The sequence below is a fragment of the Natrix helvetica genome, assembly GCF_964273705.1.
Source record: "Natrix helvetica genome assembly, chromosome: 1".
Taxonomy (NCBI): domain Eukaryota; kingdom Metazoa; phylum Chordata; class Lepidosauria; order Squamata; family Natricidae; genus Natrix; species Natrix helvetica.
In genome coordinates, this window is record NC_138548.1 from 340,158,924 (window position 1) to 340,174,265 (window position 15,342).

Consider the following 15,342-nt stretch of genomic DNA (forward strand, 5'->3'; position numbering starts at 1 on the left):
AAAATGCATAAACAGAAATGGGGAAAAAATGGAATAAAGAGTAGAATATAGATAAAAAGTAAAGGATTTAAACATAATAGAAATTAAGTTTTTTCTGTATTTCATTTATTCATTATAAGCGTCTGAGCTATCTTATTTTTTAAAAAATTTAAATGAAAATTGCTGCTGTATTAAACGCTAAACAGAACATCAGATGTCAGTAAAGTACTGTATAAACTGTAAAATGAAATTGTAAACCACTATAAATTCTAATCATGATACTAGAAGTCTATATTAATGTAGTAGTATGGACAATTATCATTTTTTGGCATTTTAGTGAAGGTCAAATATGGAATTTTTCAAAATGATTATTTGTTTTGCAAGCAATAATAACAAAAATACAGGAAGTACTGTGTTTCCCCGAAAATAAGACAGGGTCTTATTTTCTTTTGACCCCCAAAATAAGCACTTGGTCTTATTTTCAGGGAAGTCTTTTTTTTTTTTTTTGAGGTGCAGGACGTGGCGAGCGTGGTCGCCCCAGGGCTGCTGCTGTGTTGCAATACTTTCGGAGAGGGCTTATTTTCGGGAAAGGCTTATTTTAGCGCACACTTTCAAAAGCCCAATTGGGCTCATTATCCTGGGAGTTCTTGTTTTTAGGGAAACAGGGTACTAGATGGCTGGCGTTCCTAACATTAACTGGTATATGAGGATAAAGCCAAGGCTAAGAAGTTTCTTGATTATCTCTGACATGATAAGAAGACTAGTCCCCTGTGATTAATATTTAGGATACCGCTGAATTTGCACACATCGTCAGAAGCTTTTCCCCTGCTTTTTAAAGCATTTTTTCCCTGCCGGTTCAGGCGAAGAGGCAGGAAAAAAATGCTTTAAAAAGCGGGGGGGGGGGGGAATTTCCGACGATCATGCGGCTCACAGCTGATCCAGGCAATTGTCGGAAACTGCCCCCCCCCCCAATGTTTTAAAGCAATTTTTTCCTATTCGGCCAAACCGGCAAAAAAAAAGCTTTGAAAAATGAAAAAAAGTTGGTCACGCCCATCCAGTCACATGACCCACCACCACCACCAAGCCACGCCCACAGAACCAGTGGCAAAAAAATATAGATTTCACCACTGGATCAGTGTTGGGGCAACTGAGTCCAGCACCACTATGGGTAGGCTTAACAGAAAGATGTTTCCCATTTTTCATGGCTTGGCTGTGTACCGGTATAGTTTAATTTCTTGGGCTGCAAAGGTGATGAGGGACAGATATACTTTCAGACTTGCAAGATTCTGTTGATATAACCCTACAAAAAAGTGGAGCTACTTCTGCTGCTCTCTTGTCTTGAGCGATTTTCCAGTGAGACCAGTCTATCATGGCAACCTGGTCTGCCCAAATATGGGACGGAGCACACTGCTTCTCTTGGCTTGACTTACAAGGCTGACATAGAGCCATAAATAGGGAGAATTTAGAATTGCAGCAGGGAAAAGATGCATAAAAAGCCCACTTTTTGCAGTGCCTTTAGACCAGTGATGGGTTTCAAAAATTTTTAGAACCTCTTCTGTAGGTGTGGCCTGCTTTGTGGGAGTGGCTTGCCAGCCATGTGACTGGGTGGGAGTGGCTTGCCAGCCATGTAACTGGGTGGGCATGGCCAACTTGTAAAATGTGGTGAAACTCACTTAACAACGCTCTTGCTTAGCAACCAAAATGTTGGCTCAGAAACTCTGGCATTTGAAGCATGCAAGCCTTAAAGCTGTCAAGTTACAAGAGCCTTGCACCCCTAAATCTTTAGAAAAACAAACCCCATGGGTGTTCAAACTTCACAGCTTTAAGAGTTGTGGACTTCAACTCCCAGAATTCCTCCTCTCGCTCTTCATCTTGATGTTGTCTGGACAGGCAGGGGGAGGGAGCTGGAACCGGTTCTAAACGGCACTGTAGATTTGTGGAACCTCTTCTATAGAAGAGGTTAAAACTGGCAGGAACCCACCCCTGGTTTAGACCATGTCTCAGTAGAAGTAAACATCGATTAATCTTCAGGACAGCAGTTTGCATGATACAACATTGTGGGGATTATGTTAACCTCCAAAACTGAGGTTAAATCTAACTTTTATGGGATTCATAGGCTGGATGCTAGTTTATGCAAACAAGGCCACTGTAAAGCCAAATTAGGAAACTACTTTTGGAGCAAATTGTTGTGAGCTGGGGGTTCCTAGCTGATGTTGGAAGAAATGTCCAGCTGGGTTCGGCTCCAAGTGGGGAAAAAGACACTGGAAACATGGAGGCTGCTTGGAAAGATGGTTTAATGATGGACCGGATCACATGGCTTGAGTTCCTGAACAGAAAAGGGGGTATCACAGATGTTGGGGGAAGAAGAAAAAGAGAGCGAGATGCTGAAAGTCCCTGGTTTTATGCCCTCTCTGGCCTTTGATCTTGATCTTGTATTCTGATTGGTTGTCAGACTCCCATGGGGCCATGCAGGGGCAACTCTGTAGGCTGTGAGTCCATGTTTGGTTGAGCATTGCTTCTTCCCAGGTGCCTTGTGGTGAGATGGGTAAAGGGCTAATACTATCATGCCTTAATCCCATCACCCTGGAGCTGAAGGGGAGAACTTTGTTATGTAGAATAGACCGACTCAGGCCTTTTAATGGCCCATTGACAAAGGTGGGGGCTATTAAGAATGAGTCTTCTTCCTGCTTAAAATATGTTTCTCCATTTCTAAATCAGGGAAATATAATATTCTGCCTTTTCAATATTTCCCAGGATATTTCATTTTTCTAGGAGAGGGGTGGGTTTTAACTTCCTGCAATGGAAGGCTAGATCGGGAGAATTGAGCATAATTGGTTTGTGTATGCTCATAGACTTTGTGTTCTACCCTTCCTTGTTGAAAAATGCCAGAAGATTAAAGACACTTCCGTCCTTGCTTTCAAAGCCAAATCTCTCCTAGAAATGTTAATCATATACCATTTTTTTAAAAAAAATCTCCGTTACAATGATGCCTGTCACAAAGAAATTTGAGCGTGGGCAAGACCCATCTGCTTCCTCTACTTTGGGTAGATTCCAGCAACTGTTGCTCCAAGCAGCAGATATTGTTTCATTACACAATCTGGAGGGGTGTCCCTTCAGACAGACAATGGTTTCCTTCCAAGCACTGAATTGAGATGCCTACAACTGATGATTCATTTTGTAAATTGTGTAGGACTTCCTTTGTCTAAATAGAGAGGCTTAGTCATAGTGAGAACAAATGAGGATCAAATCACAAAATAAAATATGCAAAGAGAGTGAATGGACCAAGAGAAATGGCAAACCGAAAAGAGGTGTGGTTTAAAGAGCCACAGGCAACGTATGGACGAGGCAAATACAATTTGGAAGGCTAGAAAGATGTAGGAATGCATAGTGAATGATATTGACATAAACTAGTTTTAGTAAGATGCCCATGCTTGCAATTTGCTTGGTTTCCTACAGTATTTTTCTTTCCCCACACTACAATAATATATTACTTATCATAAATATGAATAAGCGGATGGCTATAAATGCATGCAAGCATATCGGTGAAAAACTTCCCTTAAAATTCCTGACTTTTTGGTTTCAGTTATTAGTTATCCCTCTAATAAATGTCATACCGATGCAGCTTTTCCTTGTCACAAGGGGGAAAAAAAGGGGGGGAAACATCAGAGGAGCAAGGGACAAAGAGACATATACATATAATTCATATACTGCTCAATTTCATAATATGTATTTCAAGCTAAATATACACCTAGAATCAGGGGTCCTTGGTGCTCTCTGAGTGTGGCTGTTTTCTGGCAGATGTTTCATTACCTAAACTAGGCAATATCATCAGCACCATCAGCACCAAGCTCAGAGAGCACCAAGGACCCCTCATTTCGACCCTGGGCTACAAATATTCTCTATTGGTACATACAGATCAGTTTGCACAAAATAAGCACATGTGTATGCTACTGATTTTATTATTTTCAAACTGGAATTTGAATGGTTGCAGCAAGGAATCTGGTAATAAACAATATGAAGACTATATTCTCTTAGATGGCATTCTAAGTATGTTAGTATCTGTGCCAGGGAGATAGAAATACAATATATGAAGTAGTTGTGCTGACATGAATTGGCTCTGCTTTTCAAATAAAACAACAGCTGCTGATTGTATCCAATCTGCTTTAAGGATTAAATCTAGAATAGCACATGGCATTTGTTCCCTTTGGAAAGAATGATAAAGTGAGAACTCTTTTGCCACCTAATGGCAAGCTTTATTAGTAGGTTAGCTGTTTAACAGGTGAATTGAAGATACAAGAAATTTGCATTTTCTGTGCCAACAAGGTCAGATTTTGCTGCTGCAAATTGTTTGCCCAATGCAGCACACTTGTCATATTCGATAACAGATGGCTGCATTGCTCCCTGAAGAGCAGTCAGACCAAATCTTTAGTAGAACAACAGTCAAAGTCAATGTTTTCTCAATCTTGACAAGTTAAGGATGTCTGGACTTCAATTCCCCAGCCAGTGTGCTTGAATTTGCTAAGATTGAGGAATACTGGACTAAGGGTTACAGTTTAAAACTAACATAGCAGAGATACAGGTGAAACACAAAAAATTAGAATATCGTGCAAAAGTTCATTTATTTCAGTAATGCAACTTAAAAGGTGAAACTAATATATGAGATAAGACTCATTACATGCAAAGCAAGATAGTTCAAGCCGTGATTTGTCATAATTGTGATGATTATGGCATACAGCTCATGAAAATCCAAAATCCACCATCTCAGAAAATTAGAATATTACATGCAATCAATAAAACAAGGATTGTACATAGAACAATATCGGACCTCTGCAAAGTATAAGCATGCATATGTACTCAGTACTTAGTTTGGGCCCCTTTTGCAGCAATTACTGCCTCAATGTAGCATGGCATGGAAGCTATCAGCCTGTGGCACTGCTGAGGTGTTATGGAAGACCAGGATGCTTCAATAGCAGCCTTCAGCTCTTCTGTATTGTTCGGTCTCATGTCTCTCATCTTTCTCTTGGCAATGCCCCATAGAATCTCTATGGGGTTCAGGTCAGGCAAGTTTGCTGGCCAATCAAGCACAGTAATCCCACAGTCATTAAACCAGGTTTTGGTGCTTTTGGCAGTGTGGGCAGCTGGAAAATGAAGTCAGCATCCCCATAAATCTCGTCTGCAGAAGGAAGCATGAAGTGCTCCAAAATCTCCTGGTAGATGGCTGCGTTGACCCTGGTCTTAATGAAGCACAGTGTTCCAAAGTCCTGTTGCTCAGTGGTCCAAAGTCCTCTTTTCTGATGAGAGCAACTTTTGCATCTCATTTGGAAACCAAAGACCCAGAGTATGGAGGAAGAATGGAGAGGCCAATCAAGCACAGTAATCCCACCGTCACTGAACCAGTTTTTAGTGCTTTTGGAAAAGAGGACTTTGGACCAAGGAGCAACAGGACTTTGGACCAGCTGCCCACACTGCCAAAAGCACCAAAACCTGGTTCAATGACTGTGGGATTACTGTGCTTGATTGGCCAGCAAACTCACCTGACCTGAACCCCATAGAGAATCTATGGGGCATTGCCAAGAGAAAGATGAGGGACATGAGACCGAACAATGCAGAAGAGCTGAAGGCCGCTATTGAAGCATCCTGTCTTCCATAACCCCTCAGCAGTGCCACAGGCTGATAGCTTCCATGCCATGCCGCATTGAGGCAGTAATTGCTGCAAAAGGGGCCCAAACCAAATACTGAGTACCTATGCATGCTTATACTTTTCAGGAAACTTCAAGGACCTTCCCAGGCTCTTGTGTGTGCGCATGTGTAGTCCTAAGTCTCCCTTGAGAACTGAAGGAGAAAAAATGGCTATATAAGTGCATGCATGCTGTTAGATATTAACATATATCGGGATAAGTCTTCCCTCTGGTCCGCTCCTGCAGCGGGAAACAGGTATTCCTCTGATTGGTCGAGGGGCGTGCCCACTCCCTATAAAAGGGGAACCCTCCGACCTCAGAGTAAGCTGGATCACTATTACTACTAATAAAGAGCTGTTAAGTCACTTCATGTCCGCAGTCTGTCTCTCGTTGCCCAGATCGAACATTGGCGACGAAGGTGGGATTGAGAGACAGATAGGACGAAGAACGCTACCTCCAGAATCTCCGGATTTGATCCAGCCCAGGAATTCGGCAGAAATTCCGACAGCCATCTCAGATCACTGCAGCGCGGCAAATTCAAACAGAGAAGATGGCGATGCATGCTCCCCCCGCTCCTTTCGACCCAGAAAACGACGAATGGGAAGCCTTCATGATTCGTTTCGAGTGTTTCCTCGAAGCGAACGAATACACGGGGATCACCGATGCGAGGAAGAAAAACATCTTCCTCGGCTACTGCGGAAAAGAAGTCTTCAATACGACCAGAGACCTCACCGCGCCTACTCCAATACAAGCAGTATCGTGGACAACGTTGCAACAGACTCTGCAAACCCATTACGCGCCAAAACCTTCCCGCCATGTCTGCCGCAAGGAATTCAACATGAGGACTCAGAAGGCGGGAGAATCCGTTAATCAATATGTTGCAGCCCTACGAAAAGCAGCAGCTCACTGCGAATACAGGGATCTGGAAGAACACATCTTAGAGCGGCTCATCTGTGGGATAAGAGACATTTCGTTGCAAAAGAAGCTGTTGGCAAACCCGAGTTTAACCCTACAGACAGCGTTAAACGAAGCAAGAGCGTCAGAATCAGCGGAGAAATCATCGGTGACCATACAACGAGGGGCCAGCGTAAACCAGCCAGCACCGAGGCAAACCAGAGTTCACTACGAGGACACAAGCCCCGACTACGAGAATCCCGAGTTCGAGGACAGTCACCTAATGCAGAGCAGTCACGTGAGGCCTGGGGGGAGACCCGGATCCCGTTTGCCGCCCTGCGCAAGCTGCGGAGGGAATCACCCCAGGTCTACTTGTAGGTTCAGGAACGTTGTTTGTTCGCATTGCAACAAACTTGGGCACAACGCACGAGTGTGCCGGAGCGGAGTCCCTGCCTCACGGCAGCCACCCATGTACCGCCAACAGAAGCCCAACCCAGGGGCTTGGCGAAATCAAAAAGGGCGCCCAGAGAGAAATCCACAAGTGTTTACCCAGAGAGAAAATTTCCAAAGAGCTGAACGAGCGTATTCCCAGAGAGATTACTCACAAGGAAGTGAGCGAGCGTATCCCCAGAGAGAATACACACAGAGAGCTGAAATAGCGTTCTATCAAGACGCTCAACAAGAGTATTTTCAGGATGTTGACGATGAGATAGAGTTGACCCAGAGAGAGGAGTTGCGAACGTATCTCACCACGATACATCAGGTCCGCCCTAAGCGGCCCAAAAGGCTGAAAGTCACAGTCCTCTTGGAGGGCTCACCCTGCGAGCTAGAAGTTGACACAGGATCAACCCTGACGATCATTTCATGGGCATCCATGAAACAGGCTATCCCTAGCCTCAGAAAGAGCCAACTGCGTGCTCCAGACGTCCTGCTACGAGACTACCAGGGGAACCAAGTCCCCATCGTGGGCCAAGGCACATTCCGCATCCGTTTCAAGGACATCGAAGCCAAGCTGCCCGTGACCATCGCCAGCGCGCCATTGCAGAACCTTCTGGGGCTTGATTGGTTTGAAGCCCTGGGATTAGAAGTCACCGGAATCAACGCCGTGAGAAACAGCAGCGCTGAAAAGATTTTTAAGGAGTTCGAGGATGTGTTCAGCCCCGGTCTTGGTAAGTATGTGGGCAAACCAATATCATTTAATTTAGACCCAAATGTGGTGCCAATCCGACTTAAACCGAGACGAGTGCCTTTTGCACTCCGCCCAAAAATAGATAAGGAGATAGATAAGTTAGTGGAACAAGGGATCCTTGAGCCGGTAGATCACGCGCGCTGGGAAACACCTATCGTGACCCCAGTCAAACCAGACGGATCAGTCCGCGTTTGCGCGGACTATAAGTGCACAATTAATGTCGCGCTACAACAGAGCGCATATCCGGTGCCTGTAGTACAGCACTTATTGCACTCGTTGGGGCCAGGAAAGATATTTGCAAAGTTAGACATGGCACAAGCTTACCAGCAACTGCCAGTGGATAGTGCCACAGCGGAGGCCCAAACTATAGTGACGCATAGAGGAGCATTCAAATGCAACCGGCTACAATTTGGCGTAAGCATTGCCCCAGGATTGTTCCAGAGCGTCATGGAACGGCTTTTGCAAGGGATACCAGGAGTCGTCCCCTATTTTGACGACATCTTGGTGTCCGCTGCAAATGAGGAGCAATTAAACAAAAGAGTCAGATCTGTTTTGGCCAGAATCAGAGAAAAGGGTCTCCGCCTTAAAAAAGAAAAATGCCAAATTAGCGTGCCTAGTGTAGAATTCCTGGGTTATAGAATCGATGGTCAGGGAATACACCCCACTTCAAAGAAAATTAAGGTGATCCAGGACGCCCCCACACCACGGAATCAGACCGAGTTGCAGGCCTTCCTCGGATTACTTAACTTCTACAGCGTTTTTCTGAGACAGAAGGCGACCGTTGCTGAGCCTCTACACCGTCTACTCCAGAGGAACGCACCATGGAAATGGGGACGAGCCGAAGCTGCAGCTTTCGCCGGGGTAAAGCGCCTGCTCACCGCTGATTCACTACTTGTTCAATACAGTCAGACTCTACCGCTAGTATTGACCTGCGACGCATCGCCTTTTGGAGTTGGAGCAGTCCTCAGCCACAGGATGCCCGACGGAAAAGAAGCACCCATTGCTTTCTACTCCAGAACTCTTTCATCGGCCGAAAGGAACTACAGCCAAATGGACAGAGAAGCGCTGGCTGCCGTAGCGGGTGTAAAACGTTTCCATGAATACCTCTACGGCCGCGATTTTGAACTGATCACAGATCACAAACCGCTGTTGGGACTTTTGGCGGGAAACCGCCCCACTCCGGTCTCCCTTTCTCCACGCATGACCAGGTGGACTGTTTTCCTGGCTGCGTACTCCTACAAGTTAATTCATCGACCGGGCTCCACTCTAGGACACGCAGACGCGCTCAGCCGTTGCCCATTACCAGACATTTTGCCAGACCCCACTCCAGAAGTACCGGTATTGCTCATTGACTGTTTGGATTCGGGACCGGTTTCTTCCTACGATGTTGCAAGGTTCTCCTCTAAAGACAGTTTAATAAAGCAAGTGCAAACTTGGGTATGGAGGGGGTGGCCGAAGGGAAATGTGGACCCGGAATTCAAAATGTTTTGGTCGAAACGGGACGAACTCTCAGTATTACAGGGATGTTTGTTGTGGGGGGATCGAGTTGTTATTCCTTATGCTCTACGAAAAAATGTATTAGATGCTTTGCATATGGGTCACCCGGGGATCGTGAGAATGAAAGCGTTAGCGAGAAGTTACGTGTGGTGGCCAAACATGGACAAAGAAATAGAGGAGTGGGTGGCCACTTGCGACCCATGTCAGGAGTCGAGACCAGCACCCCCGGAAGCGCCCGCCACAGAATGGGAGAAACCCAAGGCACCCTGGTCACGTATACACATTGATTTTGCAGGGCCATTCCAGGGTCAAACCTTCCTCATAGTTGTAGATGCTTATTCTAAATGGCTAGATGTAGTCTTAATGACGTCAACCACGGCAGAGGCAGTCATAAAGGTTCTTCGGCGGCTCTTCGCCACCCATGGTCTACCAGATCTTTTAGTATCCGATAACGGGCCCCAATTCACGGCCATGCAGTTTGAAACATTTTTAGCGGGTTTGGGAATCAGGCATGCCCTCATCGCGCCATTCCATCCAGCATCCAACGGTCAGGCAGAGAGAATGGTGCGATTCGCGAAAGAGGCCCTCGCTAGGATGGGTCCAGGTGATTGGCAAACACGCATTGACCATTACCTCCTCATTCAACACATTACCCCGAGCGCAACGACGGGTAGGAGCCCCGCTGAACTACTCATGGGTCGCCGCCTACGGTCTCACCTGGACCGGCTCCACCCGAATTACTCTGCCACGGCTCCCCCAGACTCTACAAGTAAGGTCCGGTCTTTCAGAGTAGGGGACTCAGTATATGCTCACAACTACACAGGGGGGACATTGTGGATGCCAGCAAGGGTCATTGGCATCACGGGTCCTCGATCGTATTTGCTGGAGCTAGAAGATGGGCGAAATTGGAAAAGGCACATCGATCAACTTCGAGGTCGCCTTACACACTCCAACATCAGGGATGAAGGCGAAAGTTTCCTGTCTACAGAGAGCCAACCGCAGGAAAACTCCATCGCAGGGAACAACGACACCGGCGAGCTAAGCGTAGAACAGGACAACACGCACGCAGCTGAAGAACCCCCAATCAACGCAGCCGAACTAGCTCCTGAATGCCCAAGCAACGAAAGCGAAAGACCTCCAGAACGGAAAAAAGGAAATGCACCCGATCCTGCAACTACTTCGAACCAACATGCACCCGATCCTGCAAACACTTCAACCCAACCTGAACTACGACGTTCCACCCGAGCAAGACAAACACCCACCTACCTAAAGGACTATGTCACCTACCGTAACGTCCCATCTAGGAGGGGAGGGGTGTTAGATATTAACATATATCGGGATAAGTCTTCCCGCTGGTCCGCTCCTGCAGCGGGAAACAGGTATTCCTCTGATTGGTCGAGGGGCGTGCCCACTCCCTATAAAAGGGGAACCCTCCGACCTCAGAGTAAGCTGGATCACTATTACTACTAATAAAGAGCTGTTAAGTCACTTCGTGTCCGCAGTCTGTCTCTCGTTGCCCAGATCGAACACATGCAACTGTAGAAAGTTAGCACTCACCCCTCTCCCAGAATAATGAAATATTTTATTTAAAAAGACTATTATATTTCCCCTAAAAGAGAAATAGAAATCTTAAGGGAGGCAGAAACTCAGAGCTTTAGCTCCCTGCCCAGTGGGTATTTGGTGCCCATTAAGAAGGACTGGGACAGCCTATCTACAATGCAAATGACCTTCAGCTCCAGAGTGATGGGATTAAGACATGACCCTCCAGGACATAATAGGATTATCTAGCAGCAGGGCTCATTGCATTACAAAATCACCCCAGGGACATTACATCAGCCGAAGGTTCAACCAACCTTGATTCAGACAAACATGACTCCACATGGCCCCATGAGCGTCTGACTACAGCCAATAGAATACATGCTCCTGCCACAGGAATAGGAAGCTCAAGGGCAAGGCCCAACATATAAATGACCCTCACTCTCCACGCCATGTGGTCAGCTACCCAGAATCGCACGTGTTTGGTGTTAAACCATCTTTCCAATCTGGGTCCATGTTTCTGGTGCCTTTGTCCCCACTTGCAACTGAACCAGATGGATATTTCTTCCAACGTTGTCCTAGAACTAGGTGGTTCTCAAAATAGCCATGCTTGGGTTTATGAAGGAAATAGTTGTCCCAGTGCTTTGAAGAGAGGGCCTTCACTCTTGCTCATGGACAAGATTCTCATTCAAATGTTTTGCACAGCTCTGGTATGTGTACAATTGAGCAGAATTTACACAGGCTTCTAAATAAAAATGTAGAAGTTATTTACTGCTCCCTGTCCTGGAACTATTTCAAGGAATGTCTTTGAAGGAATGTCCTTCATCTAAGCGATGTACCAACTTCTGCTGATCCTAACTAGGGAGGCAGCTGTGTTCTCCTTGCTTGGAGTGCCACCGTGCCAGCAACTGGGATTAAAGACTTCAACTTTAAACATTTGAATGGCCACAGTTGTCTCCCCCAAAATTATTGAATAAACACAACTGAGTTTATGGAATACATTCAATATAAGACATACTTTAGAAATCACATTAGCTGAGTTCACAGAATACTATTGGTGAGTTCACATAGTGTAATTACAGTTCATGTAACCATTATTTACTCAATCTCATTTTCTGTATTTGAATGACCCAGTTGATTGACTGATCACCATAAACCGATCATGAATCATAAATTGCATTGGCTGAAATTGCATCATATGCTAGGCTGAAACCTGTTTAGTTAGTTTATAGCTCAATGTATCATGCAAATAAGTACAGTTAAAACCACTTTTTATTTGGTTATTTGATGTTCCCAAGAACTGTCACTCTGAAAGAGCATTTACATGAGTAGCTTTGGATATGATGACTAAGACTTTGGGAAACGTACCCATGGTCCAATACATACGTAGTCCAATACAATTGAGCAAGTCCAGAGATATTTCACGAGAAGAGTCCTCCACTCCTCTCCTCGCAACAGAATATCTTATGCTACCAGGCTTGAAATTTTGGGCTTAGACAGTTGTGCAAATTATTCAACAGCCAGCTTAAGCATACATGGAAGAATCTATGGCAAACTTAATAATAATAATAATAATAATAATAATAATAATAATAATAATAATAATAATAATAATAATAATAATAATAATAAATTTGAATTTGTTAGCCGCTCCCTTTCCAGGCAGGACTCGGGGCGGCGTACACTAGGACATATATAAACATACCTATATACAAAGACATACATGCACGGAGGAGGTAATAGATTACAACATTTAGACAATTAAAACCATTAACATACCCCGTTTAATAAAAACCCAATATACAATAAAAATTTAAAAAAGACAGTCAGGAGGAATATGAAAAAATTACGGTTGAGCCAGGCCAGATAATTGAAAGAGGTGGGTCTTCAACTGTACACGGAAGGAGCGGAGATCGGAAATAATCCTGATGTCACGGGGGAGGTCATTCCACAGGGCTGGAGTTTAAGTTTAAAGCAAAGCTTGCCTTTAAACACTCTTTCATGCGGACCCGTGACTTTAGTCCAATATTGAGACTTTACCATTCCTGTAATTTTGGGGAGGACTCGACGCTTCCAAACAGTTTAGGAAAACACATTCAAGGGGCCGGACCCTATTTATTTAGATTCTCACTCATGTACAAAATAACGTGAATAGGAATAAACATAAAAAAGAACACAGGAAATAAATACAAATAAATTGGGACAGTAGGACAGGGACGGTAGGCATTTTGGTGCACTTATGCACACCCCTACGGACCTCTTAGGAATGGGGTGAGGTCAACAGTAGACAGTCTAAGGTTAAAGTTATGGGGGTTTGGGAAGAAACCCCAGAGTCAGGTATTGCATTCCAGGTGTTGACCACTCTGTTGCTGAAGTCATATTCCAAGCATTGACCACTCTGTTGCTGAAGTCATATTTTCTGCAATCGAGTTTGGAGCACTTTACCTTCAGTTTGTGTCTATTGTGTGCTCGTGTATTGTTGTGGTTGAAGCTGAAGTAGTCCTTGACAGGTAGGACATTATAGCAGATACTTTTATGTACTAGGCTTAGGTCAGATCGAAGGTGGCATAGTTCTACAGTATAGCCTTTATTGTTATTGTACAAAATAAATACAACGAAATTGGTTAAGTTGTCTAACCCCAAAATTTCAAGCTTGGTGGCACCCACCCACCACCCCAATTTCGTTTCATTCATTCATGGCACCCTAAGTTTCTTTTATCAAGGCGATCAGCTCTGAAGCTGATGAAAAATAGTAGGTTGATCGCCTACACCGCCACGTCCAGTGGTTCAGCCCCAAACCCCTCTTCTTTTTCTTCTTCGCTCCGGCCAGTGAAAGGCTCCCTTCTAAACACTTGCGCGCGCCCCACCGCGGGAGGGCTTCTTCGACGCTCTGGGGCGTCTTTCTCCGCTTTCTCCTCCTGCCATTTCTAGCGGCGGAAGCGACGCTCCGCCCGGGACTGGAGCTTCCGGTGCTCAAGCCATAGTGGGCCGGCTAGAGATGGAGAAGCTTGGGGGAAGGTGATTTATTTTTTTCTTCTTCTTCTTCTCTTCTCTTTCTCTTCTTTTTCCCCTCACTCCGGGTTAAAGCCGCCGAGTCGGCGGCGCGGCGGCCGAGGCTCTCGCTCTGGGAGGCGGCGTCCAGTCCCGCCCGGGCCTTCTCCCCGCTTTGGGTGAGCGCAGAGAAGGGGAGCCGGGCCTTGTTTACATGGAGGGAGGGGGGATGGACAGGGAGGCTCTCTCTGCCTTTCCCGGGGCTGCGGCGACGGAATGGTAGGCGGCCTGGTTGCCGGGCTGAGGCGGCCCTAGTTCCTCCCTGCCTCGATTCCCCGAACCTGGAGGCCGGGAAAAAAAAGGAGTTGGGGGGGAAAAGCCGGGTAGTACTACGGGTGGGGTTGGGGGGATCCTGGGACGAATCGCTGATTCTCAACGTATCCAAATTAAACGGACTTTGCAGGGAGATTTTGGACTTTTTTAAAAAAAATGATATTGGGGAGGGGGCGATGGTGGGAGAAAAAAATCAGGATTATAGCAGAGTATTTTTTTTAAAAAAATCATGCATTTATTTTCTTTACCCAGGAAAGATTCCATCGCTCCTATTGTTGTCACATTGACATTTGACAATATAAACTAAGTAAGAGTAAAAACGACCCTATCGTTCTTTTAAGTGCTTTGTCTACCACTACAAAGTTCAGTCACTGGGATATATCCGTGTGACCTGCTTTAAAGTGAAGTGCAAATGCAGCTGCTGTTTAAAAGGGTAGACTAGACAATAAATTGTAATGATGAAGAATTAAGTTAATTTGAACATGTACAACAGGGGTGTTGTTCTTAACTTTTATCCACCGTTTTTCTGCACTAGCACAATTGTGGGGGGGGAGGGGGCGACAATGGAGGTTTCTAACAAGGAATTTTCTTCTTCCAGGTGAACTTTGACTTGGCAAAAAAGCAAAACAAAAAACCAACTAGTTTGGAATGCTCCAAATTTTGTGCCAGGATTGCTTTTGTGAGCTTTCTTATTGCAATGAACTGCTGTTCAGCTAAACGTTACTTTTATAATAAATAGTCTTTAAAGAATGTGCTGGTAGCGAACTTATTGAATGGATAAAAAGATGATTGACTATAGTGAGAACTACTACAATAAAAAGTTTTTTAATTTTAATGCAGAAGGCTATTAGTTAATTTTGTTGAAATGTTTCAATCTGTGAGCATTTTTAAATTAGTCTTGACTGTAGTTATTTCAAAATATAGTTATTTCAAAATATAATATTTCTAGACAACATTTTTTTGATTAATACTACATTATCTACTATAGTATATAAGTTTTTGGTAACACAACTATAGTTTTAAATGAAGTTTGTCCAAATTGGTGCTAGCCAAAGAGATGAAGAGATTTAATTATTAACAGCATTTCCTGTTGCTCTTCAGCCAAAAAAGATTCCTAGGGCATCCTACAGGATTTCATTGTGCAAATATTTGTGCACACAAAATTACACTTTTCTTTTTGCCATAGTGAGACATTATAAAAAAAAAGATTTTAAAATAAAAGCAAATGCACTATTCTTCCAAGGA

General features: G+C 44.6%; 1 protein-coding gene across 2 annotated transcripts in view; it reads left to right on the plus strand.

Annotated features, from left to right (window-relative positions):
• The first annotated feature begins 13,653 nt into the window (after positions 1-13,653).
• ARIH2 (ariadne RBR E3 ubiquitin protein ligase 2) overlaps positions 13,654-15,342 on the plus strand; it is a 41,905-nt gene continuing 40,216 nt past the window's right edge. The window contains exon 1 of one of the 2 annotated variants that reach the window (XM_081968226.1): positions 13,654-13,791. The gene's annotated coding sequence lies outside the window, so the exon portion shown is untranslated. The other variant, XM_081968227.1, reaches the window with a different exon arrangement.